At 43.2% G+C, this 17,957-nt stretch overlaps 2 protein-coding genes and 1 long non-coding RNA gene across 4 annotated transcripts in view; 2 read left to right on the forward strand and 1 right to left on the reverse strand.

Annotated features, from left to right (window-relative positions):
• Positions 1 to 17,957, forward strand: part of ANXA5 (annexin A5) — a 445,678-nt gene that overhangs the window by 42,600 nt on the left and 385,121 nt on the right. The gene's annotated exons all lie outside the window — the stretch shown is intronic.
• The window catches only part of BBS7 (Bardet-Biedl syndrome 7), a 144,229-nt gene that overhangs the window by 22,260 nt on the left and 104,012 nt on the right, over positions 1 to 17,957 (forward strand). The window contains exon 1 of one of the 2 annotated variants that reach the window (XM_075349118.1): positions 5,791 to 5,822. The exons of the other annotated variant lie outside the window; for it this stretch is intronic. The gene's annotated coding sequence lies outside the window, so the exon portion shown is untranslated. Of the gene's footprint in view, positions 1 to 5,790; positions 5,823 to 17,957 lie in introns of those variants that run through there. 2 annotated transcript variants of the gene reach the window in all.
• LOC142291615 (uncharacterized) lies at positions 16,818 to 17,950 on the reverse strand. The gene is made up of 3 exons (XR_012750516.1): positions 17,544 to 17,950; positions 17,334 to 17,411; positions 16,818 to 17,057 (listed from the first exon to the last, which is right to left on the reverse strand). It is a non-coding gene; the product is annotated as an uncharacterized LOC142291615 (long non-coding RNA).

The following is a 17,957-nucleotide window of genomic DNA, read 5'->3' on the forward strand; positions in this document are numbered from 1 at the left end:
TCAACGGCTGGAGAGGATGATACAGGAGTATCTCCAAATGAACATCGATGCCATGACTTTGCAAATGGAGCCTTGCTCATTTTGGGCTTCAAATCTTGAAAAATGGCCAGAGCTCTCCACTTACGCCTTGGAGATCTTGTCATGTCCCGCGGCCAGCGTTGTCTCTGAATGTGTCTTCAGTGCTGCTGGGTGTGTGCTGACAGATAAGCGCACGCGTCTGTCCAGTGACAATGTGGACAGACTAACGTTCATCAAGATGAACAAGTCATGGATCAGCAAGGACTTTGCTACCCCGGTGTCATCCTGGGGAGAGTAAAGGCTTGTGGATTTGGATTGTGCTTGATGCAAGTCAACATGTGAAGTTTACAACTAGGGCACAAGTGATGCCACTGAAGTGGTGTGTGTGGGGCCCAATTTTTGGAAAAAAGGGAGACTCCGCTTGGAGTCCCCTTGCTGTGTTTTTAAAAATGATCCAAGATGAACAAGTCATAGTTCAGCAAGGACTTTGCTACCTACCCAGGTGTCATCCTGAAGACAGTTAAGGCTGGCGTATTTTTGAATGTGCTTGATGCAAATCAACAGGTCAAGTTTGCAACTGGGGCACAAGTGATGCCACTGAAGGGGTGTGTGTGGCCCAATTTTTGGAAAAAAGGGAGACTCTGCTTAGAGTCCCTTTGCTGTGTTTTACATGATTTTAGAAGGGCGTGCCATGCCTATATCTGTGTCTCCTCCTCTTTTTCCTCGTCCAGCTGTTTCGTTTTCGCATGAGTATATGTCCTTGTCACTTTCCCATGTGTTTGTGGTATGTTGTGAGTTGTTTGTCACCTTTTGGACACCTTTGAAGGTGTTTTCTATGTGTTTTTAGGTGTTTGCCTCCCATTGTTTTCAATGGGGTTCGAGAGGTTCGTCAAACGGTTCGTCGAACGGCACCTCGAACGGAGCCTTCAGAGACTCGCTCATCTCTAGTAACCGCAGTCCTCCATGCTGAAACATCAGTGTCTCACAGACACATAGTAGTAGAATGATTAGAAATAGAGTGTTCTGCTCCTCCTCGCATTGTTCCTTTCAATTGTATTGGCATCTGTGATGGTGATGCCGATATAAATGAAAGTACGATCGTCATCAGGAGGTCCACGGGGCCACAGTGACTCACGGGCCCAATCTAGACAGCTCACTAGTGAATCATCTAGAATAGAGTGGCAAAAATGAGGTGCTCAAAATATCCACTCTGATCTAGACGGCTCACTGCTGAATCACCTAAAACAGAGTGGCTAAAATGAGGTCCTCAAAAAATCCACTCTGATATAGACGGCTCACTACTGAAGCAGCTAGAACGGAGTGGCTTTTTTGAGGTCCTCAAAAAATCCACTACGACACAATGTGGATATTATGAGGACTTTAAGCTGCGCACTGTTACGCTTTTTGCTTTGAGGCTCCTCCCACTCTTCGAAAAAATCCATTGCAGTCACCTCAGTACCAAATGTACATAATGTAGTGGCTAAAATGAGGTCCTCAAAAAATCCACTCTGATATAGACGGCTCACTACTGAAGCAGCTAGAACGGAGTGGCTTTTTTGAGGTCCTCAAAAAATCCACTACGACACAATGTGGATATTATGAGGACTTTCAGCTGCGCTCTGTTACGCTTTTTGCTTTGAGGCTCCTCCCACTCTTCGAAAAAATCCATTGCAGTCACCTCAGTACCAAATGTACATAATGTAGTGGCTAAAATGAGGTCCTCAAAAAATCCACTCTGATATAGACGGCTCACTACTGAAGCAGCTAGAACGGAGTGGCTTTTTTGAGGTCCTCAAAAAATCCACTACGACACAATGTGGATATTATGAGGACTTTCAGCTGCGCACTGTTACGCTTTTTGCTTTGAGGCTCCTCCCACTCTTCGAAAAAATCCATTGCAGTCACCTCAGTACCAAATGTACATAATGTAGTGGCTAAAATGAGGTCCTCAAAAAATCCACTCTGATATAGACGGCTCACTACTGAAGCAGCTAGAACGGAGTGGCTTTTTTGAGGTCCTCAAAAAATCCACTACGACACAATGTGGATATTATGAGGACTTTCAGCTGCGCTCTGTTACGGTTTTTGCTTTGAGGCTCCTCCCACTCTTCGAAAAAATCCATTGCAGTCACCTCAGTACCAAATGTACCTAATGTAGTGGCTAAAATGAGGTCCTCAAAAAATCCACTCTGATATAGACGGCTCACTACTGAAGCAGCTAGAACGGAGTGGCTTTTTTGAGGTCCTCAAAAAATCCACTACGACACAATGTGGATATTATGAGGACTTTCAGCTGCGCACTGTTACGCTTTTTGCTTTGAGGCTCCTCCCACTCTTCGAAAAAATCCATTGCAGTCACCTCAGTACCAAATGTACATAATGTAGTGGCTAAAATGAGGTCCTCAAAAAATCCACTCTGATATAGACGGCTCACTACTGAAGCAGCTAGAACGGAGTGGCTTTTTGAGGTCCTCAAAAAATCCACTACGACACAATGTGGATATTATGAGGACTTTCAGCTGCGCACTGTTACGCTTTTTGCTTTGAGGCTCCTCCCACTCTTCGAAAAAATCCATTGCAGTCAACTCAGTACCAAATGTACATAATGTAGTGGCTAAAATGAGGTCCTCAAAAAATCCACTCTGATATAGACGGCTCACTACTGAAGCAGCTAGAACGGAGTGGCTTTTTTGAGGTCCTCAAAAAATCCACTACGACACAATGTGGATATTATGAGGACTTTCAGCTGCGCACTGTTACGCTTTTTGCTTTGAGGCTCCTCCCACTCTTCGAAAAAATCCATTGCAGTCACCTCAGTACCAAATGTACATAATGTAGTGGCTAAAATGAGGTCCTCAAAAAATCCACTCTGATATAGACGGCTCACTACTGAAGCAGCTAGAACGGAGTGGCTTTTTTGAGGTCCTCAAAAAATCCACTACGACACAATGTGGATATTATGAGGACTTTCAGCTGCGCACTGTTACGCTTTTTGCTTTGAGGCTCCTCCCACTCTTCGAAAAAATCCATTGCAGTCAACTCAGTACCAAATGTACATAATGTAGTGGCTAAAATGAGGTCCTCAAAAAATCCACTCTGATATAGACGGCTCACTACTGAAGCAGCTAGAATGGAGTGGCTTTTTTGAGGTCCTCAAAAAATCCACTACGACACAATGTGGATATTATGAGGACTTTCAGCTGCGCACTGTTACGCTTTTTGCTTTGAGGCTCCTCCCACTCTTCGAAAAAATCCATTGCAGTCACCTCAGTACCAAATGTACATAATGTAGTGGCTAAAATGAGGTCCTCAAAAAATCCACTCTGATATAGACGGCTCACTACTGAAGCAGCTAAAACGGAGTGGCTTTTTTGAGGTCCTCAAAAAATCCACTACGACACAATGTGGATATTATGAAGACTTTCAGCTGCGCTCTGTTACGCTTTTTGCTTTGAGGCTCCTCCCACTCTTCGAAAAAATCCATTGCAGTCACCTCAGTACCAAATGTACATAATGTAGTGGCTAAAATGAGGTCCTCAAAAAATCCACTCTGATATAGACGGCTCACTACTGAAGCAGCTAGAACGGAGTGGCTTTTTTGAGGTCCTCAAAAAATCCACTACGACACAATGTGGATATTATGAGGACTTTCAGCTGCGCACTGTTACGCTTTTTGCTTTGAGGCTCCTCCCACTCTTCGAAAAAATCCATTGCAGTCACCTCAGTACCAAATGTACATAATGTAGTGGCTAAAATGAGGTCCTCAAAAAATCCACTCTGATATAGACGGCTCACTACTGAAGCAGCTAGAACGGAGTGGCTTTTTTGAGGTCCTCAAAAAATCCACTACGACACAATGTGGATATTATGAGGACTTTCAGCTGCGCACTGTTACGCTTTTTGCTTTGAGGCTCCTCCCACTCTTCGAAAAAATCCATTGCAGTCACCTCAGTACCAAATGTACATAATGTAGTGGCTAAAATGAGGTCCTCAAAAAATCCACTCTGATATAGACGGCTCACTACTGAAGCAGCTAGAACGGAGTGGCTTTTTTGAGGTCCTCAAAAAATCCACTACGACACAATGTGGATATTATGAGGACTTTCAGCTGCGCTCTGTTACGCTTTTTGCTTTGAGGCTCCTCCCACTCTTCGAAAAAATCCATTGCAGTCACCTCAGTACCAAATGTACATAATGTAGTGGCTAAAATGAGGTCCTCAAAAAATCCACTCTGATATAGACGGCTCACTACTGAAGCAGCTAGAACGGAGTGGCTTTTTTGAGGTCCTCAAAAAATCCACTACGACACAATGTGGATATTATAAGGACTTTCAGCTGCGCACTGTTACGCTTTTTGCTTTGAGGCTCCTCCCACTCTTCGAAAAAATCCATTGCAGTCACCTCAGTACCAAATGTACATAATGTAGTGGCTAAAATGAGGTCCTCAAAAAATCCACTCTGATATAGACGGCTCACTACTGAAGCAGCTAGAACGGAGTGGCTTTTTTGAGGTCCTCAAAAAATCCACTACGACACAATGTGGATATTATGAGGACTTTCAGCTGCGCTCTGTTACGGTTTTTGCTTTGAGGCTCCTCCTACTCTTCGAAAAAATCCATTGCAGTCACCTCAGTACCAAATGTACATAATGTAGTGGCTAAAATGAGGTCCTCAAAAAATCCACTCTGATATAGACGGCTCACTACTGAAGCAGCTAGAACGGAGTGGCTTTTTTGAGGTCCTCAAAAAATCCACTACGACACAATGTGGATATTATGAGGACTTTCAGCTGCGCTCTGTTACGCTTTTTGCTTTGAGGCTCCTCCCACTCTTCGAAAAAATCCACTGCAGTCACCTCAGTACCAAATATACATAATGTAGTGGCTAAAATGAGGTCCTCAAAAAATCCACTACGACACAATGTGTGAAATTATAAGCACTTTCTCGGTTGCGCTCTGTTACGTTTTTCGCCGTGAGGCTCCTCCCACTCTTCAAAAAACTGAATTTCAGTCACTTCAGTACCAAATGTACATAATGAAGGCTACAGAGAGATCCTCAAAAAATCCACTCTGATCCAATATGGTAAGTTATGAAGATTGTCAGCTGCGCGGTTCCGTTTTTCCTTGTGAGGCTCCGCCCACTCTTTCAATGTCAGTCATGCGGCCACGACTTGTGGAAATACGGTAAAATTAAAATTCCAGCAAAACTGAACAATCAGCGCTGTGTGGAATTATTTATATTGGAAAAAATAATAATAAAATGTAAGTTATAATAATAATGAAAATAAAAATTTGCCCTTTGGAAAAAAATAATAAATATAACAGTGTGAGCATCTAATAAATAAAAACATGAAATCATTCCAATTATACATCTGATTCCAGCCCCTGCTGTAGAAACTGAACTGTGTTGTATAGAGTAAAGATCACAGAGATCATCAAAAAATCAACTCTGATCTAGCCACCTCACTAGTGAAGCAGCTAGAACGGAGTGGATAAAATGAGGTGACCAAAAACATGTGACTACAGCGAGGCCTCAAGAAATCAACTCTGATCTAGTCACTTCAGCAGTGAACCGGCTAGATCAGAGTTGAAAAAATGAGGACCACAAAAAACCCACTCTGATCTAGACACTTCAGTAGTGAGCCGGCTAAATCAGAGTGGAAAAAATGAGGCCTCAAAAAATCAACTCTGATATAGCCGGCTCACTACTGAAGCAGCTAGATCAGAGTTGATTTTTTGAGGACCACAAAAAATCAACTCTGATCTAGACGCAACCGTGAGCGCTCCGGTGGTGTGTACACGGAGGTGACTATAGACGTGCTGTGTATACGTGTGCGACACTGCGCTGCCTGCCGCAGCTTACCTCACAGTACAAGGGGCTTTGTTGTTCTGTATAAATAAAGTTTGTTTGAAGCGGCAGTTATTTGACGTTTTGTGCTCATTTCAATAAACTTTATTTATACTGTTTTTAGTTGCATTAAAGGTTATGTCCACTATTGGACAACCTCAGCTTAATCAATGCAGGACCCCATATAAAAACCCTTGTATGCCCCCGCAGCCTCACCGCTCCAGTCATATTAAGCCTTCACTGTTGTGTCACCTGCCCCTACACCCAGTGTCCACCCTTTCCCACTGACTGGTTGTAGTGGTTGCAGATATCACATCACCCACCAGGCGGCGCTAGAACAGTGAAGCTGCCGGCTGGGGCATACATGGAACTTCTTTTATATGGGGTTGTGCTTGATTACGCTGAGGTTGTCCAGTAATGGACATCCCCTTAAATATTATCGGTACATTTTTTTTTATTTTTTTTTTTGCATGTTTCTATAATTTCCAGAAAGGGGTCTGCCCACCACAATATACCTGACGAAGATACAACCAAAAAAAATGGGGCTAAGAGACCCTTGCTCAACCTTCTGTTAAGGGGTCTCCTCACCTCCGCCGTTCTCTATGTGGATTAGAGCTGCACTCCCTTCTGAGAGCACAGCAGCTCTGCCTTCTGTAATGCTGCCACATACAGACGAGTGCCCGTCTCAGCTATTCAGCCGTACCCGTGTAATGCCCCCACATCTCATTAGGTAATGCTGCCACATACAGACTGGTATGCCCGTCTCACCTACCCCCACAGGTAATGCTGCCCCAAAGGGTCACTAGGTCCAGGTTCCTGTGGTCAGAGGAAGGTCTGATCTAACAGGAGAGACGTCTTCATGTTACTATTTCTCAAGTCCTAATCGTATTTTTTTTTTATTAGTGAGACAACCAGACCCCAGACAGAAGAAACAATCCACATTTCCTGCTGCCTGGTCACCTGCAACCCCTGGATCTGGGCACAGGAATTACGGATTTACTCTCCACCCCTGTTAAAGGGAAACTGTCAGGTGCAATAAGCTGGGCTTAGGGTTAGTGAGCATGATCAGAATGCCCGTCACTTCCGGTCATGCGCACTAGTATTCTCTGAGGCTGGGACGCATACACCCAGCTTCATAGTGTGCATGACCTGAACTGTGGGGCACTCTGATCATGTGCACTGACCTTAAGCCCAGCGTTCTGAAGCGGTGACAACGGACACAGGTATGCTCGTCACCGCTGATGACGCTGGGAAATGGGCATTGAATAGCATGTTAGTACGGCCCTGTAGGCGTGTTATCATGCTAAGAGGGCGGAATAAGTGCAGGAACTAGTCCCTGTGCTCATTAGCCTTTCATAAAGGATCTTTAGAAATACTTTTTCTAAAGATCTCTTTTTGTATACTACTAGATACAGGTACGGTTAGGCAGGGATTAGAAATATTCATCCAGAACTGCTCATTGTACTAGGTGCATATTGCACCTGACAGGTTCCCTTTAAAGGAATCTGTCACCAGGTTTTTACCACCTAATCTGAGAGCAGCATAACATAGGGGCAGAGATCCTGATTCCACCAATGTGTCACTTACTGAGCTGCTTAGTGTAGTTTTGATAAAATCACTGATTAACCAGCAGTAAATTATCATGAGAGGACTACTTCGCATACTGCCAGGTTGTCCAGCATATTCATCAGCGCTGATAGATCTGCAGAAGAGAAAACATTGACTTTATCAAAATAACAGCAAACAGCTCAGTAAGTGACACATCACTGGAATCAGGGTTTCTGTCACTACGTTTTGCTGCTCTCAGATGGAATAGCAAAAACCTGGTGACAGATTCCCTTTAATAAAGGGAGAGAGCTGTGACGCGTGCACATGTAAGAAGCTGCAGATTTGCGGTCCTCCTGGTGGGGTGAAGCCTGTAGAGGCACCATTCGCCTTTGCAATCTGCCTCTGTCATCATAGATGCATACTGTTAGTACAGCCGGCCTGCAGGGTTCGGTCAGCTGGCATCCTTGCACCACGGTCTAGTTTTGTGCCTTTTGGTAATCGTGTTAGTGGGCTTCTGGACTTGGGAAAGGGCAAAATTTGCCTAAGGGGTACTTTGCACGCTGCGACATCGCAAGCCGATGCTGCGATGCCGAGCGTGATAGTCCCTGCCCCCGTTGCAGCTGCGATATCATTGTGATAGCTGCCGTAGTGAACATTATCGCTACGGCAGCTTCACATGGACTCACCTGTCCTGGGACGTCGCTCTGGCTGGCGAACCGCCTCCTTATTAAGGGGGCGGGTCGTACAGCATCACTGCGACGTCACACGGCAGGCGGCCAATAGGAGAGGAGGGGCGGAGATGAGCGGGATGTAAACATCCCGCCCACCTTCTCCCTCCCGCATATTCTACGGGAGCCGCGGTGACGCCGGTAGGAGATGTTCCTCGCTCCTGCGGCTTCACACACAGCGATGTGTGCTGCTGCTGGAGCGAGGAGCAACACCGGACCGTCGCGTCAGCGTAATTATGGATTACGCCGACGCTGCACCGATGATACGATTACGACGCTTTTGCGCTCGTTAATCGTATCATCGAGCCTTTACACACTACGCGATGTCGCATGCGATGCCAGATGTGCGTCACTTTCAATTTGACCCCACCGACATCGCACCTGCAATGTCGTAGTGTGCAAAGTACCCCTTAGTGTTACAGAGCCTTTTAATGTTTGTGCTGTGTGAGCCTTTCAGTGCATTTGATGACTTGTGTCAGGGAAGATAAATGGTTCCCGGTGTGTGTGGTTGGCATAGTGTCTGTGCACACAGGGAAAATCACCACGTCTTTGCCACTCCCCTGAGACCACCGGCTGCTTGTGTGTATCACGGTCGGATGTACTGTATATACTGTGGGATACATAGAGATCTACACCTGGCGTCTTCTCGACATCTATGCTCTAAGCACATTAGAAATGACAGGAAAATGCAGAATAAATGGAGAAAAAATGGCAGAAATGCAGCAAATCCCCTCATGTGCCCATATCCTCCATGTCTGCAGACCATTGTGGACTATGCAGAGACTATGGGCTTTGATCATATTGCCGCTGCACTTTTTTTGTTTAGTGTTTGGTGGTTTTCACCTGCGTTTCATTTGTGCCTAATCCTTTTCATTCTCACACCTTTAATTCTATTTCGTATATTTACCTGTTCGAGTTTTTTTTTGTTTGTTTTTTTTGCTGTTATGTAGGGCATTGAGATCTTTTCGCCTGATTCATCTTTTTAGCGACTTAAAAACAAAAAAGGTGTACTCCAGTTTCCTCGTGGAGAGATTTTAGGTACCCAAGTTATTTTGGCACAGTTTTGTCATTTTGCAAAACTGGTCGTATAAAATGTTCAACATTCATGATGCATGTGCGCCATATTGAAAAATCTGGTGCAGAAAAGGGACAATGAAAAACACAAGTAAAAAAAGAAAAGTGACCCAAGTCACCACTCCAGCGGTTATTTTTTTTTATTTCAGCGCTGGAGTGGTGCTTCCAATGTAAGGCCCCTGCCTCCTATATTATACTCACATCTTCACCTGTTTTCAGCGTCACTCTGCTCACACGATGCTATCTTGTGACTGTCCAGAAGTTATGTCTCAAGCTCTCAATACAAGTCTATAAAAGCCAAGACAAGGCTCTCATAGAGTTGTATTGAGTTCTGACCTCCGGCTCGCTCTATGAAACACTGGAGGTGCCGACACGTCACAAATCACTGGAGACCGACCTGAGCAACAATGAAAAAAGATAATGCTGGATGGTAACTATAAGACAGAGGGTAGAAGACTTACATTTAAAGCACAACTCCAGTGGTTAGATTAAAAAAAAAACAAACACTGGCGTGGGGCTTTAAATCTACAAATGATGAATCAGGGCACATCTATTGCATGGTGATTGAGCATCGAAGAATAATTTTATCATTTCTATAGTTGGGTAAATTATTACATTCAGTTGCCTTTTCAGTTAAAACAAATCTGTGACCAGGTTTCTGCTACCTCACCTCAGAGAAGCATGATGTAGGTTCACAGACCCTGATTCCAGCAATGTGTTACTTACTGCTGCAGATCTCTTGATTGTTTGCTTTCTGTGTACACTGTGCATAGGCAGAAACCTGCCAATCAGTGGTGGTGGGGGGTGGTTATACAGAGCTCCTAAATATGGAGGATGACATGGCATCAGGTTTGCTAGTCCTCTATTGATAATCTCCTGCTGATAAAACACTGAGTTTATGTAAACTACACTAAGGCTCCCAGTGAGTGACACATTGGAATCAGAGTCTCTGCCCCTACACAATTCTGATGAGAATGATAAACACCCACCATGCCAGTGGGGCAGCAGCCTCTTCTCATGGTTAATCCCAATGCTGGGGTGTTAAGGCCATGTGCCACGGAGGAAAGTGTCCTGCGGTTATATCCGCAGGACATTCCGCAGGAGCTCCCAGAAATCCGCAGCACAACTTTGTCTGTTTCAATGCTGCGGTTTATTTGCGGAATGTCCTGCGGATATGGTGCAGTCATTCTGCATTGAGGATACAGTACCATGGCTTCAGCACTGCACCTCAATGCAGAACAAGTGCTGAGTGATCGGGGAGTTCATACTTACCTCCAGCACACAGCACTTCTCTCCGGCGTATGTCAGCGTCTCTACACTGTGCAGGAGAAGTTGGCGGGCCTGAACTAGCTCTGGCTGTCACATGACCGGAGCTCATGCAGGCCCCGCCCACCTCCTCCTTCCTGCTCATGGATCCATCGCGCTCCAGCCTCCTGTGCACGGAGGGAAAGTGACCGGGTGTCTGCATTCAAGGCAGGTAAGTATGGGGCCATCCGCAGGTAAATCCACAGGAATAAGGCCATGTGCCCACGGGAGCTTGCTTCTTTTGCCGCGGAAAACCTGCGGCTTTATCTGGATTTTCCAGATAAATCCGCAGGTTTTAGCATGTACAGATACTCCCCATATTATCCTATGGGACATGGGGAGTGTCTGTGTCCACCCTGCGGAATGTGCGACTGCGGAATATGTTGCGGATATCCCGCAGCCGCACATAACTGCATGTCAATTATTCCTGCGGATTTACCTGCGGATGGCCCCATACTTACCTGCCTTGATAGCAGACACCCGGTCACTTTCCGTCGGTGCACAGGAGGCTGGAGCGCGGTGGATTCATGAGCAGGAAGGAGGAGGTGGGCGGGGCCTGCACGAGCTCCAGTCATGTGACAGCCAGAGCTAGTTCAGGCCCGCCCACCTTCTCCTGCACAGTGTAGAGACGCTGACATACGCCGGAGAGAAGTGCTGCGTGATGGAGGTAAGTATGAACACCCCGATCACTCAGCACTTGTTCTGCATTGAGGATGTAGTGCTGAAGCCATGGTACTGTATCCTCAATGCAGAATGCCCGCAGCATATCCGCAGGACATTCCGCAATAAAACCGCAGCACGGAAACAGACAAAGTTGTGCTGCGGATTTCTGGGAGCTCCTGTGGAATGTCCTGTGAATATAACCGCAGGACACTTTCCCCCGTGGCACATGGCCTAAAACCTGCGGATTTATATGGAAAATCCAGATAAAGCCGCAGGTTTTCCGCGGCAAAATCCGCAGAAGCATGCTCTTGTGGCCACATAGCCTAAGGGTATGGAGTCGTGTGACATCTGAAGCAATGATCTGGCCGCCCTGCCCCGGGGATTCACATCACTTCTGCTTCTGGTGCCTGCTGGCCCGCTGTCTCTGTGTCCTGGCCATCAGTGATGACCTGTGGGGGCAGCTTTTTACAATTGTCCTCCCTGTGGATTTTACTGTAGTTTAAACCTCAGCAGAATCACAACCAGCGGGCTTCTTTTGCCAATTTCCTCCTCCCTATTGAACCCAATATTTTATTTTCCTCTCCACAGTTTGAATAGTGATTTTGATGCGGATTTTCTGCCAGATTTCACTGTGGATGTCCACAGACAATGCAACCTGTGTAACAGAACCCTAAGGCCCTGTGCCCACGCTGTGTAGTGTTGACGCATATTTTCAGAAATCTGCCTGTCCATTGTGAAGCCAGCAAAGTCTATGAGAATTCAGAAGTGCTGTGCCCACCTTGCTTATTTTTTCCTTGCGTATTTGATGCAGAAAAAAAGAAATCTGCACCAAATACGCAATAGAAAAATACTCAACGTGGGCACCGCACTTCTGAATTCTCATAGACTTTGCTGGCTTCACAATGGACAGGCAGATTTCTGAAAATACGCGTCAGACACTACTACACTACACAGCGTGGGCACAGGGCCTAACACTAAACTAACAGGTTTATATGCTTTACTAGAAGGTGGCCCGCTTCTAACGTATCGGGTAGTCTAGAATGTGTATGTAGGTTAGCAGATTGAATAATAAAGTAATGAATGGACTGGATGGGTTAGGTTTAATTTAGTATTCTTATAATTGTTTATTGGTTTTAAAATGACAAACAACAGAAGGAACAGTTTTAATAGAAGAGTCTAATGTTTAATGATGTCCATGGCTTGTAATGAAAGAAGGCCATGAACAGAGTAAGGTTAAGGAAAAATATTTTTGTACATCACATTTTGTGTGAAGACCTTTTCACTATCTGTAAGTAACTTTCCTTGTAAAGGGGTGTCAACAACTTGCACTTTGATGTTGGATCTCATTGTCCTGGTATATGGGCTGATGCTGGTATGTGCCCCCATCATGGTGCAGCCACCATCCTGACATGTGCCCCCATCCTTTGGGGTAATGTGTGCGGGGGTGGAGCCGAGCGGGGCCATGGCGCTGAGGACGTCAGTGCTGGGGACTGCATGGCTGGGGACAGGTGACTATGCAGGTGTGTGTGTGTGTGTTCAGTGTTTACATGTGGAGTGCGGGGGGGAGGGGGAGAGCGGGGGGCGGGCGGGGGGGGAGGGGGAGAGCGGGGGGCGGAGTGCCGGGGGGGGGATGGAGCCGAGTGGGGTAATGTGGAGGCGAGCGGTGGGTATGTCGGCTGGGTTGCCGGTGTGGGCTCCTGGGGGTGCAGCACTCACCGGGGAGTCGGGGCTCCGTGTGGGTGCGGGGAAAAGTGTCGGGCATCGGCCTGTAGTTCGGGTTGTTCAGTTAGCTGAGCCGTTGGTCGCAGGCTCTTTAGCGCGCGTGGTGTGGCGACGGCTGTCACTGTAATGATGTCATTTTGGAGCCAGACAGATAGACAGACAGAATAAGGCAATTATATATATAGATTTCTGCCAATATTAATTCTACCCTTCGTCCTTTTCTACCTGTGAGCTGCATTTGTGTGACAGTAAACCATGCCGACCTCTTCCATGATCAGGACTTTTATTTCTTTAACATATGTCACATTATATAACCTACAAAAAGAATACTGAAACTCATATTAAAACAATAATTTTTATTATTGAAAATTGTTAAAAGGTTTTTACAGGAAGAAAAGTTGAGGGAGGGGGAAAAAGGGAGCATGAAAAATGAACAGTGAATAATATAATCCTAAAATGGTCACCCAGTAGCTATGAAAAAAGTATGAATTGGTTCAATGCACAGAGTAAAAATAAGGGTCTCAGTATAGAATGGAGTAGTAAATGGAGAATTGGACACCTATGTAAAAGGTATCCTATATGTATATTTAAATACTTTACAGGTAAAGGAATTGCTATTAATGCATGTAAGGCCCGAATCGGCCCACATAGATCACTCCAAATCAATGGTCCTCACCATATAAAATCCAGTGGGTAATTGACTAGAGGACTCAGGTGTCCCAAAATATCTAGATATGAGGAGGTCAATTCATAACCAAGATTTTTTGGTGAGTATACTCCTATTGAATCAGCTATATACTGGAAAGAGACCACCCTAATGCAGATAACATATAGGGTATTTGAGAACAATATATATGAGTAGTATTTCTCTGCACATCCACCGTATGCAAATAACACATAAGGTATTTAGAAACAATGTATATGAATAACGTTTCTCTGCACATTCACCATATGGAGTAATAGACAGGTTTCAAGCAAGCCACATATATGTGCCCGTATTGGCAACTATAGATGGAAGGTCATATCTATGTAAAGAATATATATCTATATACAGCACACCAACAGATGTGATCTGTCATTATGTGTAAGTGTAGATGAGTGTGCTCAGCAAGACTGTTTATCTACAGAGCAAGCACAATAAATCACAACTTATGCTGATAAAGAAAGACCATATATATAATCAATCAGAAGATTGAGATGTGTATTTAGAATGCCAATATGCATAGGTGCACATATATGTGTTCAGCAAGACTACTTATGTACAGAGTAGATATAGTAACCCTCTGGGTATGCACACATGAATCAACATATAATCGGATATTAAATGCAAGTGCAGAAACATTATACCAACTAAGAGTAGAAAAACATGCCCATCACAGACGGAATTACCATATAATATACCCAGAGTGTTTAAGGGTACACATAAATGTTAAGGTTTCCCTTGATAAAGACAGCGAAACGCGCGTTGGGAAGCTCCCCTGTGGTCCCCAGTATTCTTAATATGTAAGTAATTTTTCTCTGTACATTCCACTTAACATTTATGTGTACCCTTAAACACTCTGGGTATATTATATGGTAATTCCGTCTGTGATGGACATGTTTTTCTACTCTTAGTTGGTATAATGTTTCTGCACTTGCATTTAATATCCGATTATATGTTGATTCATGTGTGCATACCCAGTCAGAGGGTTACTATATCTACTCTGTACATAAGTAGTCTTGCTGAACACATATATGTGCACCTATGCATATTGGCATTCTAAATACACATCTCAATCTTCTGATTGATTATATATTTGGTCTTTCTTTATCAGCATAAGTTGTGATTTATTGTGCTTGCTCTGTAGATAAACAGTCTTGCTGAGCACACTGATCTACACTTACACATAATGACAGATCACATCTGTTGGTGTGCTGTATATAGATATATATTCTTTACATAGATATGACCTTCCATCTATAGTTGCCAATACGGGCACATATATGTGGCTTGCTTGAAACCTGTCTATTACTCCATATGGTGAATGTGCAGAGAAACGTTATTCATATACATTGTTTATAAATACCTTATGTGTTATTTGCATACGGTGGATGTGCAGAGAAATACTACTCATATATATTGTTCTCAAATACCCTATATGTTATCTGCATTAGGGTGGTCTCTTTCCAGTATATAGCTGATTCAATAGGAGTATACTCACCAAAAAATCTTGGTTATGAATTGACCTCCTCATATCTAGATATTTTGGGACACCTGAGTCCTCTAGTCAATTACCCACTGGATTTTATATGGTGAGGACCATTGATTTGGAGTGATCTATGTGGGCCGATTCGGGCCTTACATGCATTAATAACAATTCCTTTACCTGTAAAGTATTTAAATATACATATAGGATACCTTTTACATAGGTGTCCAATTCTCCATTTACTACTCCATTCTATACTGAGACCCTTATTTTTACTCTGTGCATTGAACCAATTCATACTTTTTTCATAGCTACTGGGCAGGGTGGATAAAAATCTTGATTTTTTTAAAAAAATCAAAAAAATCAGATTTTTTTGATTTAAATCAGATTTTTTTGATTTAAATCATTTGACTAAAATCAGATTTTTTAATCAAGTTGTACACAAGCAAAACTTTGTCTTTTTGCAAATCTAATTGTTTTACACAAATAAAAATATTAAAACAGTTGATTATGAAACCTAATAATTTTTATTTGCACTATTAAACACTCAGAATTGAACTACAGAGAGTAAGTACTTTTTAACAATAGCCTATCTCTAACGTTTGAAGTAAGCAAACATCTTCAGTGAATACATCAGTCCTTTAAGCCTACTGTTTATTTAGGACTTTTAATAGGAAAACCAGTTGTCCTGCTTTAGCAGTTCCTAAGCGGTTTCGGACTGTTGTGTGCACAAAACCAAATGAAGAAAACAATCTCTCTACTCCTGCGGATGAAGCCGATGCAGTCAGTAGCTGAGTAGCTAGATTTATTATCTTTGCTGGAAGAACAAGTGATTGCGACTTCCACCAGTCCAGTGGTTTTAGTTCATTAACGACGTTATCTGCAAACATGTATATTTGAAATGGTGCAGATTCACACTTCAATTTCAGCACAGTTGCCACAATGTCATGGTTAGTATTGGCGAGCCACTCCATTGCAGAGTTGATTTCCGCCTCAGATAATTTTTTCCCTCTGTAGATGGGATGCAAGATATTGGCTAAATAGTGTTCTTCTTTTAATGCTTGGTCCTTGCGGTGCTGTATTGCAACCTTTACATTGTTTGAGAGGTTCAAGAGATCTAGAGAACCTTCTAAATCTTTCCAAACTTCTGTGGCATCAGCTATGGTTGCAGTATCTTTCTGCATTTTATCCAACGCAATCGATATTGGCTTTAACCTTTCCAAAAGGTCCTCGGCATTTCTCTTCACACCAAGATTTAATACTTTGCTTCGTATATTAGCATCAATTTTATCCCGATGTGTTTCGCAAATGGACAGTAATTTTGACCAGTTGTTAATAAACAGTTCCAAGCAGTCAGCCAAGGTATTCCATCTAACATCTTGTGGTAGAACCAACTTCAGTCCTCCCATTTCCTTGTAGGTTGCATGTGCAAAATGATTATTGCGGAAATATTTAACAATTTCTACAACATGTTCCTTGACACCCAAAATATGCAGGTCTTTTGCCAAAAGATGCAACAAATGGGCAGAACAACCGTATGTAATGACATTTGTGTCATCCTGTGCCAGTTCCGCTCGCATTTTTGCCACATTGCTTGCGTTATCAGTAACTAAGCTCCTTACTTTACATCCAAACTGTTCTTGGCATTGGTGAATTGAGTTCTTAGCAATTTCAAGTAAATATTCAGCAGTATGTGAATTTCCAGATGTGTCGATTGTGTCTGTAAGGTAAGTTTCACCATCTTCTGTTGTGACACAAGTGCAAATTATGGGGTCGTTGTGGATGTTGCTCCAACCATCCAAGCTCATGTTAACAACCTTAATTCAATCAAAATAGCTCTGGCACACTAGAAATTGATAACACGGAAAATTCTTCAAAAGTTGGATATTCTTTATTAGTGCGAAAGGACAAATGATAAATCATCCAACGTTTCGACCATTTAGGTCTTTGTCAAGGATAATGTTATCTATGACAACAAAAATAAAGATTTTTTAGTTACAAAAAAGAAAACAACTTAATACATGATATCACATCATAAATGTCAAACAAATATATCGCTTCCACATTGTGCAATCGGTCAATTGACCTTACAATGTCGCACATAATATCAGGAACAAGTTTCATGTAATATTTTAATCACATAACATACACCTATCTGAAGGACAAAATCCAGAGGAGATGTATATGACAATAATCATGAGGAGAAAATATATATATATAAGTCAAACAGACAGATACCCACCTATATGAGTATCGGAATAATGTGCTTTCAATTGTATATGGTCATCACCAAAATGAATGAAGTTATGACAATCTAGTCCTGTATCATAGAGAAAGCACATATGAATATCATATCACAAATTACATGAACATGCGTGTGAGAGAAAGCAACTTCTTTCTATATTCTCTGCTTGTGCGCTGCTATAGTATAAGCACAACTTAATATCTGTACCTTATGCACTTTGTCAGTAAAAGTAAGAAGGTAGCGGAGATCTACTCCAAAACTGGAGGCAGTAAATGACTGAGTCTAGATATAAAATTAATATGAGAACAAGTATCAACAACACATACGGATTCTAGCAAGATGGACAATAAATAGGAACAAGATCCTCACCACTGTTAGTCAGAGAATGCTTTTCAGAAGTTTTAAAAGGAAGTGACGCAATTCCCTTGCTGTGGGGTTCTGGATTGCCTCAGGATCCCTCAAAACTATAGAACAATGCCAAAGGAATAAAGGACATATACATAAATGATATATATGAGATGTTGGATATATCCTATCAATATCAATATTACCCTGAGTTAAGTGAAGGGAATATAGTATCCTCACTGAAGGACTCTCAGTTGCCTCAAACTCAGGAAGGTA

The sequence above is a fragment of the Anomaloglossus baeobatrachus genome, chromosome 1, assembly GCF_048569485.1.
Source record: "Anomaloglossus baeobatrachus isolate aAnoBae1 chromosome 1, aAnoBae1.hap1, whole genome shotgun sequence".
Taxonomy (NCBI): Eukaryota; Metazoa; Chordata; class Amphibia; order Anura; family Aromobatidae; genus Anomaloglossus; species Anomaloglossus baeobatrachus.